Genomic DNA, 11,851 nt, shown 5'->3' with positions numbered 1-11,851 from the left:
GGACTCGGGAGGTACTGACTTGCACAATCCACCATAAATGGAGCCAGCAACAAGAGCGTCTGCGCGATCGTTGAGACGCATATATCGCGCTGCAGATCAGGCAGCCTGGAGATTCGAAACTTCGCATTTTCATGAAAGGGGACCAAGATCACTTGAGATGTCTGCTGTACGTTCCTTGCCGCTGGTCTGATATCTTAATAATGTGAAGTGTTCGAGCGCCGAGGTTTGTTACTGGCCTTAGCTTTGTCCAGTGGCATGTACGATTTATCCTCCTTTGCGCGTCATGTTCCCGCACGGTGCTATTCCGGATCTGAGGCGAGTTTCACATATCGCAAAAGTAGTGCATTGTTCACTCAGACAGCGAAACAGTCGCTTAAGTGAAACACCCGAGGTAACTTGAGTGGACATGATCAAAGGAAATTGAGTCTTCTTTTGTGGCAACACGGAACTGTCCCTCCGTTGGAAAGGGTCTGTGATGCAGCTTTAAGACCAAAAGATAATGTGGAAAGCCCAACGTCATTAACCAATTTGAAATGTTCTTGTTTGCGTTCTTCAGTATTATGGTGGAGAAATATTTCGGTACCCGTACACTCTCAGAAAAAAAAAAAGGATATATTCTTACACCTTTTGTCCCATATATTACACTCCAAAACTTCAGTTCGCCGTACAGCACGCTGACGTCGAATTGACTGTACCGAGTTCACAAGCGGCTTGATACCCGAGTGGTACCACTTATTAAAAAGCTAATAACGTACGTGTTACTGACAAAAAGAAAAAAGTAATCCGGGTTTCCTTGGCCTTGCTGTAAAACTTCAGTGTTGTTTTTTTCTGTAGTTTTTGATGAGTACTTTAGTTGTTTAATGAGGTATATATCAGCGTTTTCCAGCCCCTCGTAGATGTTGGGGCTCTGTGTTCGACGTCAGTGCGTCGTACGTCGACGTGAGGTTTTCGGATGTCGTATATGAGACGAGGGGTGTAAAAATATACCTTTTTTCACTAAGAGTGTGTAAGGGAGTCGCGAGGGACCCAGGGTGGTCCTCCTTCCACGGCCGCGCGGGGGTGTGGGGAAGAGGAGAAGTGGGCGCACCCGGGCTGTCTTTGTTTTCTTTACTTTTTAGGGGTGACATCCGTCCTCCCGAGTAGGCAACCCGCGGCTTTCACGCCTTGCTCTGACGGTGAAACGTCGATGCACCCTTTTACGAACGCCTGCATAATGTGTTTTACTCGCGCTACATTTTAACTTCATTGAACCTTGTCGTTCGTCCCCCTGTTCGGCAGTGTGTTGTTCATCAAAGATGCTCATAATGAACCAGCACTTTCAACTTTCCACTCGGAACAAGAATCTTGAGTGTGGAGCGTGAACATTGCAATGCGGAGGCGCCGTGAGAACTCGCCTTCATTTCATGCTCCGCCGCATGGCCCCCGAAACCCTTAGTGCGCGAAGATCTCCTCCGCGCAGAGGAAACAGACTTGAACCTTTTCTGTTTCTTTTCCGACGAGTAGAATGACCGGAAGAGAGCTTGGCCTGCCAAGAATCTCGGAAGTAATGCCTGGCCCTTCCAATCGTGAGTGTGCGCAGCAGTAGGCCTTCGTGGGCACCGCTGTTGCAAATCCAGCATCAGTATCTCAAGGGTATAGATATCGTATTTTAGTTTACAATGCGCACAGTTACGCTTGAGAGGGTTTCACAGCGTTCCTGGAGAAACAAGAGCGAGTCACAGGCACATCTGTACTTTGTATGAAGCGTGGAATCTAACTCAAAGAATAGATTGTCACGCGACATAACAAGCAGAGATATTCTGGGTCATCTCCGTCACAGCTGGAAGTCAGGAAACCAGGAGGTGACACCTTGCATCCGCCATTTTGTGTTATCAAATTTCTAACCCACTGTGGATTAGGCACCCACGTATGCGGTGACCCCCTGTTGTCATAAAATTGTTTCTCCTTAATGTACGTGTTTGTTTTTCTTGTGCAGCACACGTATACTCGGCAGCTCAAACTTACTTATCTGCTACGGTATCTTAAAATTGTGAAAAGTTAGTATTGAATACTTTTAATATTCCAAGATGACCACCATTAGAATTCAGTGCCGCGACGAGCGCCATCTGGGAGAAGCTCTGCGAACCTGTGCGCTCTATTGCCAGATTTCCTTTTTGTTTGAGAAAACAATATTTTGTTTAGAACAACAGCAACAAAAAAATAAAAGTTTTTAGTAACTTTTTCTGTTTTTTTCTTTTTTTGAAATCAATAAAAAAATGGTAAGTGCTTGAATATTGTGACCAGATGAAGGCCTTACCAAATCTCAGAGTACAAAAAATTTTATTTATAAAACTACTAATTGCACATTTGGATTTGCGCACACCGAGTGGAGTGGCTAAAAGCAAAATCCTCCATTTTCTGTTAACGTAAGATCCACTTGTTCTAGCAAACGACAGGCTCCGCCGATCGGCCAGGCTCTCCCAGTACATAGGGCTCTGCACTCCAATGCTCTCAAACGCAACTGTGCGTAGGGGCCTTAGGGCGCGCGAACGCGTTCAGACGCAATCAAAGTACCGTTCAGTCAACGTTGCGCTCAGCTCGTGCGCTGACTCTGGCAGTGCTTTCGTTCATCCAAAGTTTTTTAAGACGCGACTTCTAGCAAGGCCGTCCCGATCATCATCAAACAGTGGAAGTAGTTAAGGAGTTTTCGTGAGTCGTCTTGACAAGAACAGTTAGTCCCCAAAATGTTCGCAACTCAATATCACCGAATTCAGTGACTCTAGGTCAAACCATTTCCGTCCAGCGCAATTTCCGCGCGCAAGCGCCGTTGCGTCGGTGACTCCTTGGGGCCGAGCCGTTGACGTCAAAACAAATCACTAACAATTGCAATTGTTGCAAACGATCTCATGGCGTCGAAAGAGCGGACGCCGAAACCCTGTCGATAGCAAAGCCATGGCGAGATGGCGTCCGAGGAACACTCCAAAGAAACGAAAAACTTGTGAGAACGGAAAGCTGGGTAAATTAGACGAACACAAACATCGGTCGTGTTCCAAAATTTACTCGATCTTACTGCAGGGTAAGGGTTTTGTACCCTTGGGGTTCTAAAACCTACCCGCGTCCAGCGTTTCTCATTCTGTGCTGTCACGTGATACGATCCGCCGGAGTAACTCGGATCCATTTGGTTAAGAATTGGAATACAGCCATCGCTAAAAGAAAGAATTTAATTTGAAGCCCCAAGAAAGCGACGAGATCAAAAGAACCCCCCTTAACTATCATTCAGTAACGCAACCTTTGAGGGAACACTGAGCATCGAGTTTCGCCTGCATAGCCTCGCATAGTCTCACATAGTCTCGCAAAGAAAATTGTATTTTTTAGTCAAAAACTTTCTTGAGACTTTTTTCTGACTTGCCTATATTTTTTGCCAAAACGATTGGACGAGCAGTTGATATGAAAACAAAAAGGCACGCATTTGTTTACATTTTTCCATGTTTTTTAAAGAGGAACACTCGGATTGATACCCGCAGCTTCTTTGAAAAAGTAATGTGTGTTGTCGGGAGAAACAACGACAATAATTCGGGCAAACGAGCGCATTTTTGCTGTCTGGGCGGCTAGCAAAGAGAGCCCGTTCATGGCGATTTTCGACTCTGAACCTGGCTTCATCGCGCAACCAAAACAGCCGCGAGCCTTTTCTTTTCTTTTTCTACATAAGTCTTTTTGGCGATCATGGAACGGCCGGAGGAGAGGTTTGCGAGCAAAGAATCTCGCAGGACTCGCTCCTCCGCAACAAGCTCACCTTGCGTCCACCAGGGAATATCTCGAGGCATTGTGGTTGTTCCGAACATCTTTGAAGATTGCCCAGGCTTCCAGCTATCGGCCCAGCATGAGAAAACATTACGCGAGTCTGCATCGTAATGTAGACTCGCGTAGCAATCTCGGTTGTCCAATGAACACCACTTTCTTTTTTCCTTTCTTGCCATGGCACTTGCGTCGGAGCACCACTCCAACCACGCAGGGAGAGGTGGGAGGGGCGGGGTGAGCGGGGTGCCAACGTGACAGTGCTCCATTTCCCATTACGCTGGACCGCAGCCAAAGCCAGAATGTGAGGCAAGCGATCAAGCAGCGCTTAAGATGTATCGTCGTGGGTCCCGTCATCTTCGCGTGTTCGCTGTCAGCGGCTAAAACAAAACTACGCGCAGTAAATGAACGGGTTCCCGCGCTCGTGCGCTTCTTTTATTTTTTTTATTTTTTTGTCATTGGTCCATTAGGTGATTGCAATGAACACCAACGACGAGTTTCATGACGAAACATGTTTTACACTCATTGATCACCTTCGTCGAATCGTACCAACGTTAATAAAACACTCAGCTGGGAAACTCACCCTTGAAAACCGAACCACTCGCGTCCACCGAGTCCAAACTAAATACGATGACAGCGCCATTCTTTAGCTACTAATCAAGACACGAAGGCTCATTTATATAGCTGCTGCGAAAATTCACTGCGAGATGGCGCCACCGGCCCTTGCGCGACTCGACCTGAACCGATACCTGCACACGAGCAGTTCCCGTAGTGGCCGCTGCAGTAGAAATGGCGGCATTGCGATTGACCTTAGTTCGATTCTCGAGTACAGATTGACTCCACTTTTCACCGCGGAGCTGTTGAGGACCCAGGATCGTGTCCCCCGCAAAGAAATGTCGACACAAAACTCAGCTTGCCGCCGTCGCTCATAGATGGCGGTAGCTGTCCAGAGTTGTGTTCGTCGGTTGTCTGCTTGCCACCATCGCTCATAAATGGCGCAACCTTTCGAGCCTTTCCACTCTGGCTTGCTGACTTGCGGCCGGCCATTATTTCATTCCCACCATAGTACAGCTTCGCTGGTATTCCTTCTTCACCAAAGTCGAAAGCTAAAAGTTTTCGAAGAAGGCTCTATGGCAGTTTCCCAACGGGGTTGTTATAGTAACGTCGAATCGTACCGTTGTCCAGGGTCCTACTTTACGCGAAACGGATTGCAGTGTCCCTGGCTAGCGCTCGACCCCAAAGCCCAGATGGCAAGTCCACTTCGGCGATCGAGCGTAACTCCGCGCAGTTGCAACTCCCCAAAGTAAACCCCCTACCACCTAGAAGAGAAGGCCCGTACATGACGCCATCATTAGTGTGTTCGCGCATCGCCGCCGGTGCGACTCGCAGTGTCTCGCAACGAGCGCGACGCGAGCACGCGGCGACGCCAAGACGGGCGCGTGTGCCGCTTTGCGGCAGCCCTCGTCGGGCTTCGGCGTGTTGCCACTTGAGCCGCGCGGGTCCACTAACGATGACGTCACGCGCAAGCCTTGTCTTCTAGGTGATAGTGTTGTGAGACGCTGCGAGACGCGCGGGCGACGATGCTGCTGATGGACGTTACGTCGCGTTTTTCATTTGCGAATTCGTGGTCGGGCGTAGGCAGGCGGAAAGCGAAATTTTGGAGCCGGGTGGCGGAAAACCGATCGTCGCTGAGCGGAAAATCTGGATATGGGTCCCAGACTGGCTCAGATTGTCCGCCAGCGACAAGTCGATTTCGCCGCCCGGCTCCGAAATCCACTTTCCGCCCTCTAATCTGCAAGTTGAAACGCTCTATTAGGCACCGCTACTCGGATCTACTAGTCATGACGTCGAAAAGAGGGGAGGGGGAAGGGGGCAAGAAGGCAGGCATATGTTTCTAGATGGTATTCGCCGAAAAAATGAGAGAAGAACAGGAGACGAGAGCTCGTGGTGAGGTCAGAACTTCGAGATCTGGTTTGAATGATTAGTGGGTAGACATAACGCTAGCTGTCTTTGTGTCCACTGGACTCGTCGAACGCACTAGGACGCGAAACGCCGGCGTCCGGCGTTTGGCTCTCGGATTCGAACGCGTTCGACGGAGTGCAATGAAGACAAAGGCATCCAGCCTTATGTCTACCCACTATTCATTCGAACCAGACCTCGGCTTTCTGACGTCCCCGTGCGCTATCATCTCCTCCTCCCCCTCACTTCCTCGGCGCACAACCTGTCCTGCATCATTACACCTAGTGAGGAAGACAAGCGGTACCACACGCTTTCTAATGGGCTTGTAGTCCGAGTGTTAGAAGAGATGGACAGATACGCCACCAAATGGAGTCTGATATCATTATAGCAGTTGGACAATGGGGTTGATCCGCTAACGTTCGGCGCCATCAATCGGCATATCAGGAAGCCTTTTTGATGAGAATATAAGTTGATGGCCTACTTCAGGGGTCGCCAGATAGACGTATTCAAAGAACTACAAGAAGGAATAATTTAAAGTGAGGAGCCCCAATAAAAAGGAGGTGTTGCGCTTCAACACAAAACAAGAAAAAAAAAAAAGTCTTCTCAGATGATGACCACGTCCAATTCAATTCGTAAAACTACTGCTCGGGGTGTTTCTATGTTCGGTCACAATACTGACAAACCGCAAGCTGCCTTTTTTATATAAGTATATATTTCCCTCTGATCCTGCCATGTTCGTAGATTTGCAAAGGATCCGTGAGCCACACGTGTGTCCGAAGAGCCGCATGATGCTCGCGAGACGCGGTTTGTTCATTCCTGGCCTAGTTGCTTTTCCTCTTCAGACCTCTACATGTCGTCTGCCTTTCACGCTAACAATTTTCTTAAACATTTCGGTGGCCTTCTAGAACGTGTTACCCACCTTTCCCGCCCGTATAGTTGTTGCAGCCGAAAACAAGACAAAATTACGACGTGTTGCACAGGAGACGCTCGGCTACACCCGGCTCTATTTGCACTGACTGCCGGTATGGCCGCTACAACGCCAGTTAAAGTCGAATCCAAAAGGAGTGAATTTTGAACATATTGCAGCCAATGCGAGGAACAGGGAGTTCAGGCAGGGTCAATTCTATCAGCGCACGTGTGGCGAAAGGTAGCGACGCAGAACTCGGGGATCTCATGGTTCGATCAGCTTGATCGCCGATCTTTCCCCTTTTGATCTGGATGAAATATTTATCGCAGGTAGTCGTACAGTGCTAGCTAGATTTCTCAAGAATCGAATGAAGGCTGATGGCCTAACCGTTATTGTCAGGTGGTAGCGTGCGCCGCCTAGCCTCGAAACATTTACAACCCTCCCCTTTTTTTTATATTTTTGACCTACATCGTGCATTGAACCTAAAGTCTGTTTTTTTTTTTTTTTTTTTCTGAATATTCGTTGCGAGATATTACCTCATGTGCTGCTAGGCTGCGGTGCGTAGGCACACCCAGTCACCGAAATACCGCTGTTTTAAAGTATTCCTTCGCAAACTCCGTAAGCACAATGGATGATGAAAGATCAGTACATCTTTTAAAGAGCTTCTGAAAAGGTTTATACAATGTTTCGACATATTCGTACGCAACAACTTATCTCGTTAATTTTTCGGTTGCTCGGAATCCCATAAATTATAATATACGCGCAAAAAAAAAAACAGACGTAAGTTGAAACTATTTCTAGAGGTGTAAAATTCGGGTGCAATCAAAAACAAGAAAGGACGACGATTGTTAAACATAAGAAACATATGTAGCTGAGTAAACGAGAATATGAGTGATTTTGAAAATAAAATATAAACCTACGGTTAAATCACCGCTGGAGCTAACCTGATCACCTAGAGAAGGAATCCCCTATAATAACGCCGAACCTGTTAAAAAAGTGTGCTGGACATACTTCTTGCACACCGTTTACGCACCTGTGCAGGTCATAATGCTAAAGTTTGTTTTGCGGTTGTTTGCAGTATTACCGAAAAGAACGTTGCTCGCCGCAAGCGCTAGCCTTCAAATAGTCGAAAAGGCGATAGCGCCGTTGCACAAAAAGGCTGTGTCAACATTAGGGGTAATATTTGGACTAAAGCCATCCAAAGTTCTTAGAGGCTAATGGTATTCGAACGGTTATTTCTAATTTGGCACACCGAAGCAAGAGGCATTGTGAAACGAATCAGGGAAGTATAAAAAGAGCGCAATGCTTAAATTTGGACTTGTTGGTTTGTTTTTCTAATGTATACTGCGCTGCAAAGTTACACTTAACACATTAAGACGTAAACTACGAGATGATATGGAAGACAGTTAAGAACATTACGTACTTGTGAATGCGCAGACTAACAACTGTTTAGTTTTCGTTTCTTCTTCCTTCTTTACACGTTTCTTTTGTAGGATGAAGATTGCTTGATAATTTACGGAATTTAAAATTAATGTATTTGCGGGTAATTGAAGACAGGGTGGGACTGAAGTTTGGATGACGCGTATGTTCCTGAGAAGTCGTGGAAAGGACAAGGACGATTAATGTCTTTTCTTTCATATCTAGACAAATGATGTTTGGGCTGTTTGTGTAATTCTCTTGCCACCCTGCAGCTGCTATTTGCCCTGTTGTGCTGCGGGAGCTTTTTAAGCAGTTCTATTCCTTTTTGTTTTAAAGCTATTGAGGGTTCACTTACGCACGTGCCATAACTTCCGGAAGCCATGTGAAAGGCTTCCATAATTTTGCGCTTGGTCCTGTCTTGTTATCTATCTCAGATGGTTGTGGTTCCAAGGAGAGCTTCGCAGCTGCATCTTGCACAGTGTGCTGCGAGGTTACCAGATGCCTGCAGCTGCCCGCAGGCGCATTTGTGCTCCCTTAGTCTCTCATTGATACATCTACCCGTTTTTCCTATCTATGATTTTCCACACGTTAGTGGTATCTTGTATACAACTCCTTCAGTGCAGTCAACGAGCTTAATTGTGTTTGATTTTCACATTACGCGATGCTTGGCCTCTTGCGTTGTTTTCCGGTTCGTTCACTTCTTGCATAAGCCTTTTAGTTTAAAAGGGACGGATAAAGCCAATCTTATTTCATGTTTTTCTGCTATCGTTTTCATCCTATGGGAAAAGTTGTGGATATATGGCAGCACAACCACTGTTTGTTTTTTTTGTCAGTAGTCTTCTCTTTGGTTTTACCTTTGCCTGTGAGTGTGCTTATGCATTTTTCTGCTATGGCCACCATTAGCGGCTCTGGATAACCACTTTCTTGTAGTCGTCTTACCTGTATTTGTAGGCCCTCCGACACTCTGTGGAAACACGATTTTCTTATGGCTTGCCAGACACATCCTGAGGCGACGCTCCTCTTTACTAACTTTGAGTGTCCTGAGTCGTACGGGAGCATTTCCTTTTCCCCTCTCGTCTTATACATCCAGCACGTGTGTCTTTCTCCGAATGTCATGTTGATATCTAAAAACTGTAGGTTTTCTCTATCTGGCAATTCGAATGTGAATTCCGGTCCTCTTTGTACTTGCTTAAACTTCTCTATGATTTTTCTGTCCATCTCCTTCGTCAATTTCTTCATCGGAAAGCATACCAAAAAATCATCTACGTATCTGAAACACCTCACTACTCCAATCTCCTCGAAAAACTGATGTAATGTCCAATTGCCTAGTGCGAGGTATATGTCGCATAATGCTGGTGCTATGCATGAACCTATGCATATGCCTTCTTTCTCTGAGTATACTTTCCCTTCTAGCATGACGCGTAGGGAGCATAAATAGGTTCGTATGAGACCTATGAAATCCTTTGTGCTAATCCCACTCTGATCTTAAAATTTTACTGCGCCGTATGCGTCGATGCATTCGTCCACTGTCTCTAGTGCTCCTTCCTGTGGGATGTTGTACTACATGTCCTTACGTCCACTGAAAATGCGGTGATGGGCTGTGTTCCTCCCAAAAATCGGATCAACTCTTATGAGTTGCGTACAAAGGACGGATTGTCTACTTGTAGAAGTAAGAGGTGTTTCTGCAGTTCCCTTCCAACCAAATGCTGCCAAGTTCCTTTCTCCTCCACTATCACTCTGAATGGGATGTCCTCCTTGTGCGTCTTTACCGCAAAGAATGGATGCAGACTTAGTTCCTTGCTTTCTTTAACTTTTTTTGCGACCGAGTTGAGGTGAAAATTTGGCCTCAACTCGGTCGCAAAGAAAGTTAAAGAAAGTCCCACTTTGTCTAAAATTGGCCGCAAAGACATTAATTTTCAATTCCGTAAATTATCATGCAATCTTCATCCTTCAAAAGAAAGGTATAAAGAAGGAAGAAGAAGAAACGAAAATAAACAGTTGTTAGTCTGTGCATTCGTATGTCATGTTCTTAACTCTTTTATACCATCTCGTAGTTTACGTCTCTATTTGTTAAGTGAAACTTTGCAGCGCAGTATACATCAGGAAAACAGCGCAAAAACGTCAAATTAAAAGTAAGAGTTTCAGACTTTTTGTGTGTGGGCATTATACATTTTTAGGAATTCTTTTCCACAAAAACTTAATTTGGGCCCACGATAGAAATAAAATTGACTCCAGCATATCTAGACCTATTCGTATTTATACAAATTATTTATGTTTGCTGGTTCCAATGTGGTTAGAGCGTCAGTCATATTCTCTATAGCTGGATTCTCTAAACATTTTCGCCAATGGGCTGGATCAGGGATCTGTCGCTGACTCGAGGGCCGGAAAAGAGATAAGTAAATATAAACAAGAAAGATCTAAACAAATATTCTGAAGTAAGCAATTAATAAATTCAAAATTTAAAGTTAAAGTAACAATATAACGAAAAGAATGTAAGGTGGATAATACATATACTTAATATTTAAATCTAGTATTAAAGGAATGCTGCTCAACCGAAATCTGGCTTTCGCGAAATAAGGCCGCAGAAGCGTTGAGCGGGATGCTACGAACTTCAAAACATCACTTATGTATCGGTATGTCAAAAGGAAGGCCGCATTTTCGGAAAAACAAAGTTCGCGATCAAGCGAGGAACGTGACGTCACGATACTCCTGAAACATATGAGAATGAGGAGAAGCGGCCTTGATTTTCTCATCGCTTCGGTTCACCTGCTCGAGGGAACGTAGTGAAGAGGAAATGAAATGAGAATCGCGACGTTACTTGTCTCGAGGGGCTCGTCGGCCTTGCTCAATCACGCACTTGTCCAAAAATGAGGTCATCCGTTAAAGATATCGCTTTATGACTGATGGTTTTCTATGTTTGCAGCGTCCCGCCTATCCCTCCAACCTTGTATTGCGAACTTCAAATTTCGGTTCAGTATCCCCTTAAGCTAAAAACGTTGACATTACAGAGAATGTCTACCCAGAAAATTCACCAGATATAAATCAAAACACATCGGAACTTTGGCCTGACCCAACAGGGTATGGACTCAGAAAATAAGGGCAATACTATAACTAATGAGTACAATACTCAATAGAAACAACACAGCACACAAAGCACAGTATATTGAAGAAGGATATTAACGTACCAAGTTACACAAATATGAAACAGGGATTAAGAACGGTGATTTTGGTGAGAAAAATGTCCAGTAAATAATATGAAAAAAGTCGCTTTTTACCATAGACAGTTTTCTCTCATCAGTTGTTTCTGGCAAGGCTAGGAAGTATCGCAATGCAAATGTATGGCTACAGTGTTTTAAAGATACTTTCGGGTATCTGTATATCTGTATCGAGATATTTGCGAAAAATGTAGTTTGTTTCAGTGGTGAAGTTCACGATAATAATCTCTGGAGAATGGGAAAAAAAGGGACAAAGGACTAACACAAATCTCCGCACACAGCTAGGTGACTGGTGCGCGACTGAAAAAAAAAAAAAGAAAAATCCGCCTGCTCATGGTACCGAATCAGGGCCTTCTCCATTTTTATATACCGGGGTGGCTATATCCGACGAATGTTTCGTTTCTAGTAAAAAGAAACGGAAGTGACGAAAGTGACGACATCGCGTCTGAATGGTTGGAGGCTCAAATGGCGAAAGTTCCTTCTTTCGTCATTTAAGCCTCTAGCCAATCAGACGCGATATCGTCACCTACGTCCCTTCCATACATTTTAGGAGGAACAAAACACTTGTCGAACATAG

This window comes from Ixodes scapularis, unplaced genomic scaffold (genome assembly GCF_016920785.2).
Source record: "Ixodes scapularis isolate PalLabHiFi unplaced genomic scaffold, ASM1692078v2 PGA_scaffold1__304_contigs__length_218370807, whole genome shotgun sequence".
Taxonomy (NCBI): Eukaryota; Metazoa; Arthropoda; class Arachnida; order Ixodida; family Ixodidae; genus Ixodes; species Ixodes scapularis.
The sequence above is the reverse complement of the archived record's forward strand: the minus strand, read 5'-3'. Positions refer to the sequence as shown.